The sequence below is a fragment of the Amblyraja radiata genome, chromosome 1 (assembly GCF_010909765.2).
Source record: "Amblyraja radiata isolate CabotCenter1 chromosome 1, sAmbRad1.1.pri, whole genome shotgun sequence".
Lineage (NCBI taxonomy): Eukaryota > Metazoa > Chordata > Chondrichthyes > Rajiformes > Rajidae > Amblyraja > Amblyraja radiata.
Window position 1 is genome coordinate 142737012 of NC_045956.1, and position 21236 is coordinate 142758247.

General features: G+C 41.6%; 1 protein-coding gene across 9 annotated transcripts in view; it reads right to left on the reverse strand.

Annotated features, from left to right (window-relative positions):
• Positions 1-216: 216 nt before the first annotated feature.
• The window catches only part of celf4 (CUGBP Elav-like family member 4), a 1189269-nt gene continuing 1168249 nt past the window's right edge, over positions 217-21236 (reverse strand). For all 9 annotated transcript variants that reach the window (XM_033032265.1, XM_033032259.1, XM_033032244.1 and 6 more), the window contains one exon: positions 217-2110. The gene's annotated coding sequence lies outside the window, so the exon portion shown is untranslated. The remainder of the gene's footprint in view (positions 2111-21236) is intronic.

The following is a 21236-nucleotide window of genomic DNA, read 5'->3' on the forward strand; positions in this document are numbered from 1 at the left end:
TATTAGTGCAGGGGTCATCAGGGAAACCTTTCAACAGCATTAAACAGCTTGTGCTGTCTCTAAAGAGAGAACTATCTTCTGGATCTTTTGGCAGTTTTAAATGAACAAAGCTGTATGTGAGAAATTGCTTACAGCTACATGGGCTGAATGTGCAGCTACATGGGCTGAATGTGCAGTCAGCGCTGGTGCAAATAGACCCAAAAGAGACCAAGATACTTTTTCTTAAACTGTGCTTTATTTAGGGCTAAGCTGAAAAGCGTCATTCAGTACTTACATGAAGATTACAATTGTTTCTAGGTAACTGAGGGTGAAGAGAGCAGTCTTATTATAACTGTATGCCACGTTAGATTAGGTATACAGTACTTGTTTTGTATAGAAAAAAAGAATAAGCTAAAATTATAGAAAAAGCAGATGAGTGGAAATTGGAAAAGTTATCAAAATGTGTTTAAAAAAAATAATTCTACAAGCAATAAATAAAAATGGTCATAATAAAACAATGCAGCTGCCAACCATGATTCTGGCACTTGTAAATTAATTTAAAATGTAGCATCTTCCTAAATTAATAATAAATATCAGAATAAATTATTCATAAATAAATTGTCACCAGATTTTACAGCATTCAACACAGTGCTTTTTTTCAACTGCTCCATTACGTCAGTTACCAAAGATAAATACCGTGCTTTCATTAAATAGTTTCCTTTTTTCTCAATCAGTACAGTAAAAGTCCTACAAAATATGCAAATTTATTTACATAAAACAGAGCCAGAACCTTTTAAACATTCTCTGTTTTTTTTTGACCTCCTGTAAACAGCAGAGATTCTCTCTTTTTTTTTGTTTGTTACAGATTCAGTGTTAGATTGTTGGGAGTCAGGACTTTGCACTGGGCCCTGAAGTTTCCTTACTTAGTTTTTGAATGTGAGAGAGTACTATCGTTATGAATGGAGGTTGGTAGGAGTTTTGCTTAGAGCAGGTCTTGGTGATGTCAAGCAGGTTTTCCAGACGAATGGGAGTCTACTCCGGGTCTTCGCTAACACTTGGTGGATATTCAAATCCATGGTTTGCTGCAATGTTTACAATAGTTTCAGTTTTTGTGTCTTTTTTTTAATATATTTTTACTTTATAATTGTAGCTGGAATGATTGCAGTCAAGGAGCTGCCAGTGTGGCTTATCTTCTGTCAGCAGTTAACAGCATCAGACAGCTATTGGCAGTATATGAACATATGCTCATCTAAATTCTACAAAATTACAATTCTACAGGATTTCTTTTCTTAGCAGTAATGCTAACCTCTATTTTTTTGCATTTTTATGTCTAATTTTTTTATATTTTTATATTGGTAATTTAAAAGTTTTATTACTCTGTACACCTATTGAGTTTCTTTTTTTAAGGGAAGGTAAGAACACAATGAACCATTTTCAAGCAATAATTCTATTTCCAAAATAATCCTCACTCAGTAAGTTTTTTTTTTGCTTCTCACCGGTCACAGTTAAGCCAATCTCAAATGTTCAGTCCTCACGAAAGTTACAGAAAACCATATGAAAACTACTTACTTGAATTAATGATACCAAAGTGCTTCCCAAAGTATCAAAGAACTACAATCTTGCTTCTTTTAAAGCAGTTATGTATGTATTATTATCATTATTATTAGTTTACTTTTTTACAATTCATGGTAAACTCTTCAGGCCGTTTTAGGAACAGTGAGAGAAGGAAAGAAATCCATAATTTACATACGACTACAAGTCTGCAATAAAAAGTTTGGTCCTTTGGTCCCTAAAATACCTAAGGAATGACAGATACTTATAGTGACTGTTGCCATGTATGACCATGACAACTGTATCCATGATGACAACAGGCACTCCTTATCAACGTGTTGCTCTAAAAGCTCCTAGTATCTTTTTTTAAATATATTTTCTCCTTTCAGGCGTTCAAAACTCATCCTTCAGCAGAAGTGATACATTTTGAAGAGACTTAACAGTCTAAACAATCAGAGCAGTCAAAGATAAAAGTCTGAAGAAGTCTTCAGCTTGATTGGTGTATGCTGATATGTCCAAAGGTTTATTTAACAGTACTTTTATTATTTTTTTGTACATGCGGTCCTCTCCAGTTTCCGCCCTAAAAGATGAAAACAAGATACAACAGATTAGAGGTGGAGTATGAATGTGGTCATTTACACCAATAACACTTTAATGTAAATATAATGTAAAGAAACAGCATCCTGCCTTTTGCTGCCTTCAATCTTAAATCTGGGGATGACATCTGCTAAACATTCTCTTTTGTGACTCTTCAGCCTTTTCAAAATATTCAATGATTTAAGTATTCACCTGTGTGTTTGTGCGATAAGTATATGCTTTGAATGGGGAAAAAAATCCTAGATTTTGCATAGAATGGTCATGTTATGGTGGTAATTGCTGACTCCCCCGAAAACAAGTGAAAGGTACGTTTGGGTGCCCGTGTTATTGTGGAATGCTTAAGTTGCAGTCAGATGTTTATAGTTGTTTCCCAAATGTGATCCAAAATACGACTACTCATTGAGTACTGCAATTCCTACCACATACAGCAGGAACCAGATGTATACTCCTATGCCAAGTGCAGATAGCTCTTCTGCATTGATGTAATGGAGGCCATGCCTATGAGGGACTTGGGTAAGCATTAGTTGAGTTTTGACATTGTTTGTTTGAATATATTTAAATATTCTTAACTTTTTTTTTAATTTAAATTTTTTAAATGTTGAATAGACTTTGAATGTTTCTGATTCATTTTGAATGCCAGAAACATTCATGGTTTTGATAGTTTTGAAAGTCAGCTAAACTATGTTCATTGATGATCATCTCTTTAAATAGGCTGGGGCTTGTTCTAGTGAACACATCGCATTGAGGACGGCCTATCAACGAGTAGTGTTTTGCTGCCAGAGATCACAGCAGCTCAAGACTGTAGTTTGTGGGGATTTGTGCAAGGCAAGCCCAAATTGTGTTCCAAGGTCAGGTGGAAGTGGAGGCACACTCATCCCCTGAGAGTGCACATCTTGTGACATTATTTTTTTGCAGAGCAAAGTAAGTATTCAAATAATTAGAGCATCACTAATGGCTACAAATATGTAATTATTACTAATACATCCCATTGTGAATTCAGGTCAAACTCCCTTAGCAAACAGCAATTAGAGCATTACAACATGGAGTACGTGAGAAGTAAATTTAAGGGAATAACCACACATGGGAACGGTTGGATCAAAAGATTGAAATGAAAAATGGATTTGGAAAGCATAATTTTATAGAAATGCATAAAATCATGAGAGGAATGGATCGGGTGGACACACAGGGTCTCTTTGCCCAAAGTGCAGGAATCAAGAACCAGAGGTTTAAGGTGAGGGGGAAAGATTTTATAGGAATCTGATGGGAAACTTTTTCACACAAATAGTGGTGGGTGTATGGAATGACCTGTCGGAGGAGATAGTTGAGGCAAGGAAATCGGAATGTTTAAGAAGCATTTACACAAGTACATGAATGGGACAGGTTTAGAGAGATCTGGACCAAAGGCAGGCAAGTGGGACTAGTGAAGACAGGACTTGTTGGTCAGTGTGGGCAAGTTGGGCCGAAGGGCCTGTTTCCACACTGTATGATTCCATGACTCTATAAACATCTGCATGGTCCCATTGGCTGTTGCTGTGTTGTAATTAGGGATTAACGATGTAATACAAATTCAGCAGTGGCACTCAATACATTTGAGAGAAAAAATTACACTGTGGGAAACTTTCAGCAAGTATTAAAATAACCAGTCAGGGATGTGCAGGATTAAAGGATTATAGTATGCTACAACTAAGGGCAGTCTGCTTGATAGGACTTCATGTGTTCAGACTGCTGCTTACAGCCATAATGAAATAGCAATCAGCTAAGGGAATAAAGTGGTGGAGAATGCCACTAAATCTGTAAGATTATGACTGGAGAACTGTATGTGGAAATTTGAAGTGAGGCCTTACTTTGAAAATGATTGAAGGGAGGGATTCAAGTCATGGAAATGGTGCAAATGTGTCAGTAGCTCGATATCAAGTTTAGGATAGTGCTTGAGAAGGGACTTACATATTAAACTACATCTGGAACATTGCTTCAATATTAAGTGTATGATAAGGTGGTAAAACTTCAAATCAAATTTAGGGAAATGTATTATAACTAGTTGCAGGTGCTTGTATATTGACAGCAAGAGATCATGAACGAGCCCCAGAAAGAGACACCAAGCTAATAATACATTGTAAAAAATGAGAAGCAAAAATTTGCGGATGCTGGCAATTTGAAATAAAACCCAAATATGTTCTAAATATTCACCAGGTCAGGCAGTATCTGTGGACAGAGACAAAGGCATTACCATTTTATGTTAATGACCCGTTATCAAATGAAAACCTGAAATGATAACCCTGTCTTTCTCACCACAGCTGCTGCCTGACCAGCTGAGTATTTTTAGCACTTTCTGTTTTTATCGTACATTTTAAAATAATGGAAGAGTGGAGCTCACAAAACATTTTGAGAAGGCTGCAGTATTTGAAAAGATATGCTTAAAGAGTTGATTCCAGACACTTTTAGCATTCAGCCTGCGTTGGTCATAGGGATACTGTCTCTTTAAAGAAACTCAATGACATCTTTTTAAAAAGTGCAATTTTATATTAAATGTTAGAGGTAATATTAATCCAAAGAAAAATCTTTCAGCAGTTCTGTCTACAGCTAGCAGGCAGATTCCGCTTACAGTTTTAATACCATAGATACTAGAACTGCAATGAACCACTTTAGTGGAAGTGACATGCAGAATATCAATCCATGCTGGCAGGTTCCCACACTGTTGATTAAACAAAGAGCAAACCGTACACAGCAATCGAACAATTACAACAGCAAAAATAAAAAACAATTTCAAAGGACCCTTTTTCAGTTGCACGAAAGAAGCACTATTGTTCTGACTGTTTTTACATACTGAAAATGAATCTGAAATTGCTGCAATTACGAGGCACTATTGGCCATTTTATCTCATTTGTGAGAGTTTGGGTTATAACTGCTAGTATCCAACTATTTTTTTTTTTGCCCGAGACACTTCAAATGAAAAAGGCCCCCTACTCCAAAACAATAAATAAATCACAATATTTTCAGTGCAAAGAAATTAACCACAAATGTTATTATACAGTTAAACCTCGTTTGTATTTTTCTCAAAACAAAGGGGTTGGGAATCAATGTTTCAATGTGACATCTAAAGAAGCGAAGAAAGCTAACAGGACTGAAAGGAAAGAAAAGAAACAAAAAAAGTAATAATTATTATCAAAAATAACCACTGCAAACACTAAACTAAAAATGAGCATAGCAAGAATAGTGGCAGCACACAGTCAAAAGGCACATGTGATCATGACTGGTCAATCATTAACTGATACAACATCCAAGAAAAATGCTTTCACAGCACCTTCACGTAACTTGACGGCATGTCATGCAACCAATTGTTGAGCTCGTTACATGACGCCATCAGATCACACTTTAACTTCTAGTTGACAGAACTTACGCACTGGACCGTTTTCTCCATTTCATTGTTATGGATACTTTTCCTACAGCCTGAGACTGCGGGTTATGACTGTCTCTGCTTGGTTTGGTTTTTGTTCGAATGATAAAAGAAGAAAAGAATTTTTGTTTTTTGGAGGGGGAAAAGTACCAAACACAGCATCAGTCAAAAGCAATACTTGCAATCGGAAAGTAAGAAAACAAACTCAAGGAAATGGATAAAGCCTTGCAAAGGCATATAAAGTACAAACACATGATTAACAGTAATGTCATGATTTATGCAGTGAATGCTAAAGAAACCATGATTAAATGCATGACAGCAGACAGACATGGGTTACAGTGTAACGATACTTCAATTTTTCATCCATTTATTACAGACGCATCCCAAATTCAGACTAATATGCTGTTCAACAAATGAGAAAGAAAATAATTGTTCATATAGTCGGAATACCACTGAGAAAAATCAAACCAGTAAATTAAAACAAATTACAGTTTCACAGGGGAAAGAGGAACTTAAAGTTGAACATCATCACTCCTGAGCCAACTCCTTTATAATGGAAGAAGCAGCTATGCCCAGGAATTCCTCAGTCCTGAGGTGGAACCGGGAAGAACATGAATTGGAGATGTCCTTTCTCTTTTGAGCTCTGTGTGTTTGGTCTTAAAAACCCACATGATTGCATAAAGAAAGATATTCTACCTTGACCTGACAGTACTCGGAAAACATCATCATTATGTCTGCTTAGCATAGGTTTACAAATGGATGGATTACTTGCTTTGTTTAGACCTTTTAACCATAGGTGCCAACGTTTTACCAGATAGAAAGAGCAAAAAATCTTCCACTTCAGCATAAAACAGAAAGCTGGAAGAATTTAGCTGACTGACTTGCTGAGTTCTTCCAGCTTTCTGTTTTTGTTCTAGTTCAGATTCAGATTCAGATTCATAAACTTTGTTGTCTGTCGTAACAGAAAATCTTCTTTGACGTGGCTCAACATACAACCAGGACAATGTACTGATAAGCAGTCATACAACACAGATTTCTGCGAGCACACACAGTGTGTATAGATCTTAAAAGCAAGTATAAAGTTTTCAGCTCCTGCGGTCTCTTTTGCCTTCCACATTAGCAAGTATTTGGTTTGAAATTACTTTTGCATTTGCAATTCCCAAGACACGATCAATACATTGGTATTAAAGAGATATTGAGGAGCATCTTCTGATGTCTCTTCCGCATTGCAATGTGTAAAACCAAGTTGTGCAGTGTAAGTAAGCCTTAGTCAGGTTGGAAGTAGATATGCTGCAATCAGTTGTGGAACTCTAAACTAGGAAGAAGCAAAATTAACTAGGTACTCAAGCCTGTGTACTACCAAGGTATTAATAGTCCATATTTCTAGAAGGGCAAAAACCAGAGAAATGAAAAAAGTCATTAAAAATTCATTTAAAAAATCCATTGTTACTTCATAACTCTACCAGGTAACCAAGCAAATCCCAGGGGCCATGGTTACTTATTAACATCACTAAAATAATTTAGAGCCTGTGTGCAATATACATCCCAACATCCTTCTGCCTCAGGAGATTTCAAATCTCTTTTTAAATGTGATTTACAGCATGCCCAGCTGACGAATTACCAATCACAATAATTTGTGACTGCCTCCTAAGAAATCCTGTTTCCTAAGTGAATTATTTAAGTTCTCATTTTAGTCCCACCATATTGAATTCTACAAAAACATTATTGAAGAGCAGCTTAGTTACCAGCAGTGATTGCTTCCAGGAAAATCACCAGTTCCTTACAAAGGCTTCAGTGATAAAGGAGAATCTGTTTAAATAGATACAAAGTGCTGGAGTAACTCAGCGGGTCAGGCAGTATCGCTGGAGAAAAAGGATGGGCGATGTTTCGCGTTCGAACGGGTCACAAATTATTTTTCTCCAGAGTTGCTGCCTGACCCGCTGAGTTACTCCACTACTTTTTGTCTATCTTCAGTATAAACCAGCATCTGCAGTTCCTTCCTACACATCTAAGTTATAATGATATGCTGTGCCTGAATACTTTGGAAGCAACATATTACGCATGCCAATACAATCATTCAATGAACAAGTGAGAATGTCCTTTAATTAGTGGCGGCGCGGCTCTGGCTGCAGCGGCTCTCCGGCAGTCCTGTTTGTTTTGTGTTTTTTGGGTTGTTTATTTTCGTTTTGGTTAGTCTAGTTTTGGTTTTTAGTTTCTGTTTGGGGGGGGGGGTTGAAACGGGGCTTGCTGTCTCTCCCTGCGGGGGAATGCGACTTTTATGTCGTATTCCCCTTCTCTGCCTCCGTCTGCGCTGAGGCCTAATGGCGGAGCTGGCGACCTCGAGGCTCAGGAGGCAGAGCCCGCCAGGACTCGCACTGGGCTCGCTCCCGTGAGGGCGGCCCGGCTCGGGGCTGGAACAGGGCTTCCGTGAGGGGCTGTGACGCTACCGTGAGGACGGCCGGCCCGAGGAAGGAACGGTGCTCCCGTCGGAGTGGCCGAGCTCGGGGAGGTATGGCGTTCCCAGCCCGAGGGAGGAGCGGTGCCCGGTCGGGGCGGCCCAGCCCGAGGGAGGAGCGGTGCCCGGTCGGGGCGGTCCAGCCCGAGGCTGAGACGGTGGCGGTACTCACGTAAGGGCGATCCGGCTCGGGGCTGGAACGATGCTCCGGTGGCTTGCACGGTGTTCTGCCGGCGTTGGCCTGAGTCCGGGGTTCGGCCGCGGGCCAGCGGCTGCGTCAGCAGGACTGGTGAGCGGCAGCTTCGACCACCCCGGGCCGTGGTGTTTGAGCCGCGGGACATTTGTAACATCGCCCGGTGGGGTATCGCCTCAGCGCAGAAGGAGAAGAGGGAAGAGACTGGAGACCTAAGACTTTTGCCTCCATCACAGTGAGGAGATGTTGGGTGGACTCACTGTGGTGGATGTTAATATGTGTTTATTGTTGTTTTTTATTGTATTGTATTGTATGTATGACTGCTTCAATTTCGTTCAGACTTCGGTCTGGATGACAATAAAAGGCTATCTAATCTAATCTAATCTAATCTAATGGGAAGAGGACTGTATATAGAAAACAACTGTAATAATCCCTTTTAGACAGGTACATGAACAGGATAGATTTAGAGGGATATGGGCCAAACACAAGCAGTTGGGGCTAGTGTAGATTGGTCGGTATGGGCAAGTTGCTCCAAAGGGCCAACGTTAATTACACAGGTCATTTTACACATGCCACTACAGTGGTTCAATGCACAAGTCAGAATGTCCTTTTATGGGATGAGGACAGATAGAAAACAACTGTAAATAATCACATGATGGACCCAAAGTGCTGCCGCAACTCAGTGGGTCAGGCAGCATTCCTGGAGGAAAAAGATCCCTTGCTCTCTCGTAGACACTAATTGTTTTTCCTAGGAGTGCTTTGTAATAATCTGGAGCAATTTCTCTGCAATTGGCAGTGCCAAGCGCAAGGTACCCTACCTCATACATTCATTCCGTTGACTCAACAAACCAATTTTCAGAAGCTGAGCAAAATGAATGGTGTTTAGCACCATTGGCCAGGGTGAAATTCTCGGCATATTCACAAACTGGCTCTTTCATATTCTTTTTAACAATTGAATAGAGACTGAAGTGAGCCATTCAGTGCTATCGGCAGTTGGATGGTTGATGATCTACACTTGAACTGGTGTTGAAGCTCACTGAACTCTGCTTTGTGATCCCCTAACACCCAGAAATGACCAACAGGTGTCCACTATTGCCTGCCCTCAAACTTCATGAATTAGCTTCAAATGCTTTTGGCAGAGGAACGTCTAGGATTCATATTACTTACAAGTATAAGTACGGGCTTGTTGGACTCATAGAGTCATAGAGCGTGGAAACAGGTCCTTTGGTCAACTTGCACACGCCGACCAACATGCCCCATCTACACTAGTCCCACCTGTTTGTTTGGCCCATATCCCTCTTAATTTAACCTATCCAAATACCTGTTTAAATGTTTCTTAAACTTTGTAGTAGTATCTGTCTCAACTATCTCCTCCCGCAGCTCATTCCATACAATCACCACCCTTTGTGTAAAAGGGTTGTGCCTCAGGTTTGTATTAAACATTTTACCGCTCACCTTAGACTATGTCCTCTGGTTCTTGAATCCCCTACGCTGGGTAAAAGACTGTGCATTTGCCCTATCTATTCCTTCCATGATCTTGTACACACCTGATTGGTCCATTCTAAATTTTGAGCTGATCATAATCTAGATCTTCTTACAGAACAAATAGTTCTGTTGTGTTCTTTGCTTTTAAAAACTGTAATATGTATGCAGGTTCTGTATCATGACATTCCCTTTACCACTTCTGTACTGGTGTACAGTACTTGGACGCATGTGGGCATATTTTCTTTCTACAAATCATGCACAAGCTTTTCTCCAGTGATTAGATTCCACAAGCAATCAGTTGTTGATAGAAAATAAAAACATAGATAATAGTAGGCCATTTGGCCCTTCGAGTCAGCACAGCCATTCAATATGATCATGGCTGATCATCCAAAATCAGTACCCCGTTCCTGCTTTCTCCCCACAACCCTTGATTCCGTTAAGAGCTATAAGAGCTATATGTTACTCGAATGCATCATATTGACTTGTGTGCAACTTCTACTAGTGTGACTGACATTAAATTATCACTGCACTTCTATGTTATGCAGTTCAGTTGATGCCATGTCCGCCTGACCAATGAGCCCACCTTCAATTATTGGGTGGGCTCATCATCCAATATGAATGTGCATGGTGGGGCATACTACATACAACACAGGAGTTGATCAGTGCATTGGATTGTGTGGGTTGAAGACTTTTATTTAGGGGGGGGGGGGGTCAGGGTGAAGATCTAGGATGGTGACCACACTGACTGAAGGGCAGGAAAAGGGAATTTTAGTTTCAGTTTCAGTTTAGTTTATTGTCACGTGTACTGGGGTACAGTGAAAAGCTTTGTGTTGTGTGCTAACCAGTCAGCAGAAAGACAATGTATCCATTTACAGTGTATAGATACATGATAAGGGAATAATGTTTAGTGCAAGGTAAAGACAGTAATGTCCAATTAAGGATAGTCCGAGGGTCATAGTTAAAGTAAGAAATGTTGCTGTGGGAATAGAGATTTAAGAGTGTGGAGTGATTGTATTATGAGTTTGTACATCGGCTTCTGTGGCCAGCATGCAAATAGTTGCCTGTGTCGGGCAATGGCTATTATGCCTTTAGTTTAGGTTGGAAGAAAATGTACAGTGGCACCCCATAGAGGTTTCGACTTTTAGACTAGAGATACAGCGTGGAAACAGGCTCTTCGAGTCCACATCAGCCAGCGATCACCCCATGCATTAGCACTATCCTACACTCTAAGGACAATTTACAATTTGCAGAAGCCAATTAACTTACAAAGCTGTACATCTTTCGAGTGTGAATGGAAGCTGGAGCACCCGGAGAAAACCCATGTGGTCAGGGGGAGAACGTACAAATTCCATACAGACACCACCCGTAGTCAGGATTGAACGCGGGTCTCTGCCACTGTTCCGCCACTGTTGTTTTCTCATTTGTATTAATGACATGGACTTGTATGATCGGGGTAGGTCCAATTTGAGCAGGACAATAAATGAACTGGAGGTTATTGTCAAGCTGCTCAAATGGACAGAGACATGGCAGATAACACTGGAAGCAAAGAGAAGTGAAATTGAGGAAGAATGAGAAGACGCAAAGCAAAATAAATGTTTCAATTTTAAAGTGGGCACAGAAACAGAATAAATACGTAAAAATTGGGTCAGGGTCAGTAGAAGGTAGATGTAGAATATTAGAGAGAAAATAATCAGAGCTGGTATAGAGGCACGGCGGCTTAGCAGGAGAGTTGCTGTCTCACAGCGCCAGAGACCCGGGTTCGATCCTGACCACGGGCGCTGTCTGTACGTAGTTTGTACGTTCTCCCTGTAACTGCGTGGGTTTTCTCCAGGTGCTTCGGTTTCCTCCCACACTCCAAATACGTTGTGTAAGAAGGAACTGCAGAAGCTGGTTTAAACCGAAGATAAACACAAAAAGCTGGAGTAACTCAGCGGGACAGGCAGCATCTCTGGAGAGAATGAATGGGTGATGTTTCGGGTTGAGACCCTTCTTCAGTCTGTGTCTATCTCAGGTTTGTAGGTTAATTGGCTTTGGTATAAATGTAAAATTGTCCCTAGTATGTAGGATAGTGTTAGTGTGCGGGGATTGCTGGTCGGCGTGGACTTGGTGGGCCAAAGGGCCTGTGTCCGCGCTGTATCTCTAAAAAACTAAACTAGAATAAACCATCCCCTGTAACATTGCGATCTGTTATCTGGATAGCCCTGTCCAAAAGCACTGTGGAAATGGCTTTAATTATAACTTTCAAAAGAAAATTGAATAAATATTTGAAGGGAAAGTATTTATATGGCTATGATAAAAGGACAGAGGATTGGGATTAAAAGGATTAGTCTTTCAAAGCGCTGGCAATAACATGACCTCCTTCTGTGCTAAATTATTCTATAATTCAATATATCTATCATTTCAAATCCCTTTATCATTTTAAATATCTCAACTACATTACCTTCTAGCTCAAGGAAATGCAAACCAAGTTCAGACAAAGTGTCATTGTCACATTACCCTGAAGTTGGTATTTTTCTTATGAATTTGTATTTTATACCCGTCAAGCTCTCCTGAGATGCGGTACCCAAAACCGAACAAAGAACTCCAGATGGTTTCTGACAAAACCATGCAAGAGAAAATACTGCAGCTTCTGGAAATCTGAAACAAAATAGTGGACTTTATCTTGCACTAAACGTTATACCCTTTATCCTGTATCTAAATGCTGTTGACTGCTTGATTGTAATCATGTATAGAGTTTTCGCTGACTGGATACCAAGCAACAATAGACTTTTCACTCTACCTCGCTAACTAAACTAAACCAATCATTAGGTCATTGACTTGAAAGGTTGACTCTCGTTATCTCCCTCCACAGACGGTGCCTGACCTGCTGAGTACCACCAGCATTTGCAGTATATTTTTTATTCAAGCAAAGCATTATCTTCTAATGTTTACACTCTAATGCCCCTGTCCCACTTAGGAAACCTGAACGGAAACCTCTGGAGACTTTGCGCCCCACCCAAGGTTTCCGTGCGGTTCCCGGAGGTTGCAGGTGGTTGCCGGAGGTTGCAGATAGTGGAAGCAGGTAGGGAGACTGACAAAAACCTCCGGGAACCTCCGGGAACTGCACGGAAACCTTGGGTGGGGCACAAAGTCTCCAGAGGTTTCCGTTCTGGTTTCCTAAGTGGGACAGGAGCTTTACACCCCTGAGATTAAGGTGAACTCATGGATTTGTCTCTTTGACTGGTGTTTTTATACTCTTTCCTTGGTTTCAGGTATCTGTGCACACAGATATGTTGGAGCAGCTGTTCTCAGTCCAAATTGTTGCAGCTGAGGGCACAACAAAGCTTAGCGTTTGGAAGAGCTATTTTAAAATTATTCCATTAAAAGAAACAAAGACTTTGGACATGCATTAACAAAAAATAGTTCAATTTACCAATGAACTCTGGGGATACTTTAGCCACAGGGAAACAATGATTCCAAAAGACAGCACATCACCACATTTACAGGGATGCTGAAAATCCACACATTAAATGCTGACCTTGTCAGTGACACACGCCTCTCAAGAGAGGGTAAAAATAGAGTGTTTGGATAAACTACATCTGCTGGAAAGTAAATTCTTGGCTCTTAACTACACCACTTTGTGCTTTGTACAAATAACTGCGTCACTTGCTTCCTTTTAGATAACGTTTTAGTTAGGCTTTGTACTCTTGAGAGGACAGCTAAGTGGTAAAAGTATATTTAAAATCCTCGTACATGGTCTTGGCTCATGTGTTTTATTGTCAGCCTGTAGAAGATATGGATCCACACAATAAAAATACATATAAAATCTAAAATAGAAGTAGAACTGTTTGATAATGAAAAGTGAAACAATGCAATTTTCCACTTTACATTCCAATCTAGGAACCCTGTTCTAATTTGAGATCTGAACACTTACATAGAATCATAGAAACATAGAAAATAGGTGCAGGAAGAGTCCATTCAGCCCTTCGAGCCAGCACCGCCATTCATTGTGATCATGGCTGATCGTCCCCTATCAATAACCCGTGCCTGCCTTCTCCCCATATCCCTTGACTCCACTAGCCCCTAGAGCTCTATCTAACTCTCTCTTAAATCCATCCAGTGATTTGGCCTCCACTGCTCTCTGTGGCAGGGAATTCCACAAATTCACAACTCTCTGGGTGAAAACGTTTTTTCTCACCTCAGTCTTAAATGGCCTTTATTCTAACACTGTAGCCCCTGGTTCTGGGCTCGCCTAACATTAGGAACATTTTTCCTGCCTCTAGCTTGTTTTTTTATAACTTATTACATAGTTGCTACAGATGGTGATGGAGGTCAAGACATTGGGTATTTTTAAAGTGTAGATTGATAGGTTCTTGATTAGAAAGTGAATCAAAGGTTACGGGGAGAAGGCAGGAGAATGGGTTTAAGAGGGAAAGATAGATCAGCCATGATCGAATGGCCTAACTCTCCTCCTATGTCATAGCCTTATTACACAAAGGTGATAAGGTCATAAGGAATAGGAGTAGAATTGGGCCATTCGCCCCATCAAGTCTACTCTGCCATTCAATCATTTCTGATCTATCTCTCCCTTCTAACCCCATTCTCCTGCCTTCTCCCCATTACCTCTGACACCTGTGCTAATCAAGAATCTATTCATCTATGCCTTAAAAATATCCATTGACTTGGCCACCACAGCCTTCTGTGACAAATAATCCACAGCTTCTCCACTCTCTGACTAAAGAGATTTATCCTCATCTCCTTCCTAAAAGAACGTCCTTTACTTCAGAGGGCATTCAGTCCATTGGATCTATACCGGATCCTTACTCAACAATCACCTCTCTGTATATCCCTGGCACTCTGCAAATTACTCTCACACCTGCTCATCAAATCCTCTCTGATTCTTTTCCGTTTGTACAGTAGCTAGTTTGGGATGTGGGTGGAACCTGGAGAACGGTATCCAAACACATGTGGTCATGGATAGAACATGGATGATCCACACATCATAAAATGAAGGGTATTACTTTCAACACAGACACGTCTCGAATATAAAACAGGTGTGATTTGAAACATTACAAATCTTGACTATTCACATAAACTGTAAGTCTGAGCCACTGGATAGTTCTTCGATTGTAACCTATTGCCTCCTGATGCATGTCCTCTCTGCAGAGGCATTTCTCTTGGTTAGTCTTCCACTCTCTCAGTGGTATTGTTCTTCTAGTGAATATCTAAAATGCTTTACTTCCCCAACTCTCAGTCTTGTTAAGGCAGGAGGTTAATGGATATTTGACATAGTTGAATCTCTCCCACTGACTTTTAACATTCCTTGCATAAAATAAGACCCTCATCTATAGTTTATAGTCTGTCACCCAACAAGTTACAAGTCACTACGCCATCTCACTGAACAAAAAACGTCCTTCAAGCATCCATGTTCAAGAATCCCGCATTCCCAGTCACCAGAAATGCACACAGCAGGAATAGATCCTTTTTGCTTTGGACAGAACTGCAGATGCTGGTTTAAACTGAAGAAAGACACAAAAAGCAGGAGGAACTCAGTGGGACAGGCAGCATCTCTAGAGAAGGAATTGGTGACTTTTCAGATCGAGACCTTTCCTCAAATTCTTCTTCATGTTTTAAAATGAACACAACAATCATCGACTTGCCATTTTTAATATAAAGCTTTTAAAATCCCTGTCAGGCCCGCTGTATAGTGTTAGCATCATTTAAAAAATGAAAGATCGATATTTTAGTTAATTCAAAGCACACCGAGATATAAAACATATTTCTATGTTCATGTCTCAATTTTCATTTTGCTAAATTAATCGTTAGAAATGCACTGATAATTATTTCTTCAGAAAGTCCGGTATTTTAAAAGCTGTAAAGATTGTCTTGGCTTTGGTCATAATGACCAGGCAGCCACATCTATCGTGTTGTCCTATAGTTAAGATAGCCAGTTGCCACGGGTTACTAACGCTAATGGAAAAGATTCATACACAGCCAAAGATAGACACAAAATGCTGGAGTAACTCTGCGGGTCAGGCAGAGAAGGAATGGGTGATATTTCAGGTCGAGACCCTTCTTCAGACTTACGTCAGGGGAGAGGGAGATAGATAGATAGATAAGGAAGTGTGAAGGTGTGAAAACAGGGCAAAGGGAATGGAGATCAAGGAAAATGGAGAATAGATCATTGTTTGCTGGGATAAGGTAACAACAAAGCAGACAGAGGTAAAATGTAGTCGTCGACAATAAGACTGGTCATAGAACTGGGAAGGGGAGGGATGGAGAGAGAGGGAAAGCAAGCGTTACTTGGAGTTAGAGAAGTCAATATTCATACCGCTGGCGTGTAAGCTGCCCAAGCGAAGTATGAGTTGCTGTGTCTCCAATTTGCACTGGGCCTCACTCTGCAATGGAGCAGGCACAGGACAGAAAGGTCAGATTGGGAATGGGAGGGGAAGTTAAAGTAACCAGCAACCGGGAATATTAGATAGGTTCAGGCCGACTGAGCGGAGGTGTTCAGCGAAACGATCGCCGAGCCTGCGCTTGGTCTCGCCGATATACAGGAGTCCACACCTTGGACAGCGGATATAGTAGATGAGGTTGGAGGAGGTGCCAGTGAACCTCTGCCTCACCTGAAAAGACTGTTGGGGTCCTTGGACGGAGTTGAGGGGGGAGGTATAGGGACAGGTGTTGCATCTCCTGCGGCTGCAGGGGAAAGTACCTGGGGAGGGGGTACTTTGGGTGGGAAGGGACGGGTTGGCCAGGGAGTTGCAGAGGGAACTCTGCGGAAAGCAGAAAGGGGTGGAGATGGGAAGATATGGCCAGAAGTGGGATCCCGTTGGAGATGGCGAAAATGTTACAGGATTATCTGCTGTATGCGACGGTTGATGGGGTGGAAGGTGAGGACTAGGGGAACTCTGTCCTGTTACAAATGGGGGGAGGGAGAGCAAGAGCGGAGCGGTGGGATATCGAGGAGGTACAAGTGAGGGCCTCGTGATCCTTCCTTAATACATATTTCATACACAGCCATCAGTTATGAGAAACCTATGAACTCATTGGTCATTGCTGAGGCACATGCCCTGCTCAGGGCAGTTCACATTTAGGGGGCACTGTGGCACGGCAGGTTGAGCTGCTGCCTCAAAACGCCAGAGTCCCAGGTTCGATCTTGACCTCGGGCGCTGTCTGTGTGGAGTTTGCACATTCTCATTGTGATGTCGTAGCCATCCGATTTCCTTCCGCATCCCAAAGATGTGCCGGTTTGTAGGTTAATTTTCCTCTGTAAAAAATTGCCCCAACTGAGTAGGGAAGTGAATGAGAAATTGGGATAACATAGAACTAGTGTGAACCAGTGATCGATGGTCGGCATGGAGGACTGAATGGCCTGTTTCCATGCTGTATCTCTAAACTAGACATGATGTGATGCTCTGGATTTGAATTTTGATTTCCATCTGCTAAGGTGGAATCACCCAGATTAGAAACAATGTCAGTTTAGATTTTTGTTGTTGCAGAGTGATGGCACTGACTTGTGCAAAAAACAAACTGCTGGAGGGTCTGCAGTATCTGCGGAGACAAAAGAATGGTTGACGTTTGGACTTGTGCGCCTTGACTTCACTTCCATAGACCCAGAGGGTAGTAAAGGGGCTGTCCCACTTGGGCGACCTAATTGGCTAGTTTAGAAGACCTCCTTCGACTATGTTGAAGATCATCTTCAACTAGCTACGACTAACTTCGGGAAAATTGGACACCGAATAGTGGAGAGTGAGGACGACCTCCTTCGATCTCCTTCGACCTCCCTTCGACCTCCTTTCGACTACGATGAAGACTATCTACGATTACCTTCGACTACCTTCGACTACCCTCGATTACCTACGACTAACATTCCGACCTACTACCACCTACTACGACTAAACCTACGAGTAAAAAAAGTATCGATTTTTTCCATGGCGACCTTTTTTTACTCGCGGGCATTTTTTAACATGTTGAAAAAACGCTGCAACCGAGCTGAGGCCTCGAGTATGCTGAGACCACTCTCGAGCATGAAGGAGAGTTACGAAGACCTCCTACGACCTCATGCCGACCGTGCTGCGAGTATGAGTCGAGGGCAAACTCGCCAGAACTCGCGGATTAGGTCGCCCAAGTGAGACAGGCCCTTAAGGATGTAGTCGGATTCAGCTGGTGGATGTGGGGTGGCTAAAGTTGGGCCACACATCCAGGACATACAATCATAACTGAAGAAAGATGACAAAAAGCTGGAGTGACTCAGCGGGACAAGCAGCATCTCTGGGGAAGGAATGGTTGACATTTCGGGTCGAGACCTTTCTTCACCCATTTCTTCTCTACAGAGATGCTGCCTGTTCTGCTGAGTTACTCCAGCTTTTTTGTGTCTATCTTCAGTTTAAACGTGCATCTTCCTACACATTACAAATGCCTTCTTCAACACTCCAATCACAGGTGTTGCCTCTTTCAAGGAACTTTAGAAATCTGCAGTTGCCCCTGCAGTCCCATGCTACACAATCATAACTGCAGGCGTCCCTTGTTGAATATCTTCAGTGGAATTTCCTGCAGCAGATCCACAGCTCAAATTCTTGTCCACACTTAGAAACATAGAAACATAGAAAATAGGTGCAGGAGGAGGCCATTTGGCCCTTCGAGCCAGCACCGCCATTCATAGTGATCATGGCTGATCATCCCCAATCAATAACCCGTGCCTGCCTTCTCCCCATATCCCTTGACTCCACTAGCCCCTAGAGCTCTATCTAACTCTCTCTTAAATCCATCCAGTGACTTGGCCTCCACTGCCCTCTGTGGCAGGGAATTCCATAAATTCACAACTCTCTGGATAGAACCATAGAAAATAGGTGCAGGAGGAGGCCATTCGGCCCTTGTCTAGCTTCAGTTAGAGATTCTGGTTTACTGTTAGAAAACAGCAGGCCTTAGAGCTGCCGAGTGGCATGGGACTGGCAAAGTTGGCCATAAGCATTGATGTAGTGATCCGTTCACTGTCTTTTGAGTCCATTATTTTGCCATTCCACAATAATCTGGAAATGAAAATGTACCCCAGGACCTGGTGTGTGTATTAAAATATATGTGTCCAATTAGTTGAGAGGAGACCACCTTATATTATTCTTCACCTAAGGCACAAATATATCAGTGATAGACCCTTCTCCTGAGAGCATGTTTAATTCACTGCTGTTAAAATAAACAATTAAAGTAATAGAGAAGTACAGCACAGAGATGGGTCCTTCAACGCAACATGTCCATGCTGACCTTTTTGCTCATAGAGGCCTGGGTGAAGGGAGTTGAGGTTGGATATTTTGAAATTCTCATTCACCTGTGAGCTGTCAAAATTAACTTTGTTGCATCAGACTTTGATCTTTAGGATCTGGCTTGGAATAATGAAGAGTGTCCACAAGTTCTCAGCTGTAAATGTTAAAGAATTGGGCTGAGACAATGGCTAATAATAACAAATAGTGAACCATTTATGAATCCATGCAAATAAAATTATAACATGGCTGGGGCATGGGCAGTGGGAAAGGTAACAAACAGAAATATAAATGGAATATTTTCCAATACCAAAGGTATTGGTATTGGTGCAGCATTGTGTGAAACATTCACAACAATGGCTGCAACAATAAACCACATAATTTATACTAAATTACTGATATGCTAGTCAATAAACACTTCTATTGGTAAAATTCCTCAAAACAGCAATGCCAACCCTCCGCTCCCATCATTTGAAAAGTTATTCTATTTAAATTATTTTCTCCTGCTGCGCCTTTCTCCGAGATAATGTGCGGAAAGTAATTAGAGAAGCAAGAATCACCACCTAGGGTATTGACAAGTCTCTCATTTTTAAGGGCCACAGACAGTTATTATCCATTATATTGTAGTACAATGACTGAGACAGAGTAAAATTATCTCTCAATGTGTGTACTTCAAAAAAAAATAGGCACAGCACTCTGGGGGACTCTTACTGGAAACTCGTTCAGCTTCTTAACAGCACATTCTTTTCAAACAGATAACCCTTCATGGCTGACCTCAAAAATAAAATCAATACTAAAATTCACCTTCACTGGTTTCTGTGGATACCAAAGAGAAAAACAACTACCGTTTTAGATTTGTGTCGTGAGGTTTGCTGATGGTGCTATGAATTTTTATTTTTTCCAGGATGGGACAAAAATGAATATGCAGCTTACAATGCAGATGCTGGTTTACACCGAAGATAGACACAAAAGGTTGGAGCAACTCAGTGGGTCAGGCAGCGTCTCTGGAGAAAAGGAATAGGTGACGTTTCAGGTCGAGACCCTTCTTCAGTCTCCATGGAGCTTGCAGTAATGCTTTAAGAATTGTATGGGCAGGTTTCAAAACTAATACCAGGGGGCTCTGCCGATATCTCATTCGGTCGATACATCTTCCAGTGGGGAATTGACCGCACAGATCGGGAACAATGGCAGGTTGAATCCGCATTCTTTGTTGAATTATTCCGTTTTTGCTCCTTATGGCAACTGCGGAACATATCCGAAAGAGAGTGTCTGGATCAGTGCAGGGAAAATCCTGATGGGTTTGAGAAGAACGCTCCCCATTCCAAACTCAAACCCTCAGACCCCAGCAGCAATACTTATAGATTAATCTCTAGGTGTGATGTTCTAATGAGTGGCCGTGATCCTTTGAGGCATAGAAACATAGAAACATAGAAAGTAGGTGCGAGAGTAGACCACCAGGTCCGTCGAGCCCGCACCGCCATTCGCTCATGGCTGAACACTAAACAGACACACTTACCCACAAACAGTAGACACAAGACACAGAACACAAGACACTACCCTCCCCTTTATACCGCTATCACCCCTCTCCACCCCAAAAACCTTGCGATCTCCTGGGGGAGGCAAAAAACCGGATAAAAACCCAGGTCCAATTCGGGAAAAAAATCCGGGAAATTCCTCTCCGACCCCAATCTAGGCGATCGACACTTGTCCAGGAGATCACTCAGGTCTTACTATACTAACCATACCTAGGTCCATATCCCTGCCCTCTCCCCGTAGCCCCTTATCCCCTTGGCAGCTAAAAAACCATCTATTTTAGTCTTAAATATATTTAAAGTTTCTGCTTCCACTGCTCCCTGGGGCAGTGAATTCCATAAATTAACCACCCTCTGGGTGAAGAAGTTCTTCCTCATCTCAGTTTTAAAAGAGCCCCCCCTTATTCTGCAACTATGTCCCCTAGTTCTAGTTTCCCCGATCATTGGGAACATCCTCGGTGCATCCACCCGATCAAGGCCCCTCACGATCTTATATGTTTCAATGAGATCGCCTCTCATTCTTCTAAACTCCAAAGAGTAGAGTTCCAGCCTACTTAACCTTTCCTCATATGTCAATCCCCTCATTGCAGGAATTAATCTTGTAAACCTTCGCTGCACTGCCTCCAGGGCTAGTACATCCTTTCTTAAGTATGGACCCCAGAACTGTACACAGTATTCCAAATGTGGTCTCACTAATACTGTGTACAGCTGCAGCAAGACCTCCGTGTTTTTATACTCAATCCCCCTAGCAATAAAGGCCAAAACTCCATTGGCCTTCCTGATTGCTTGCTGCACCTGCATACTAACTTTTAGT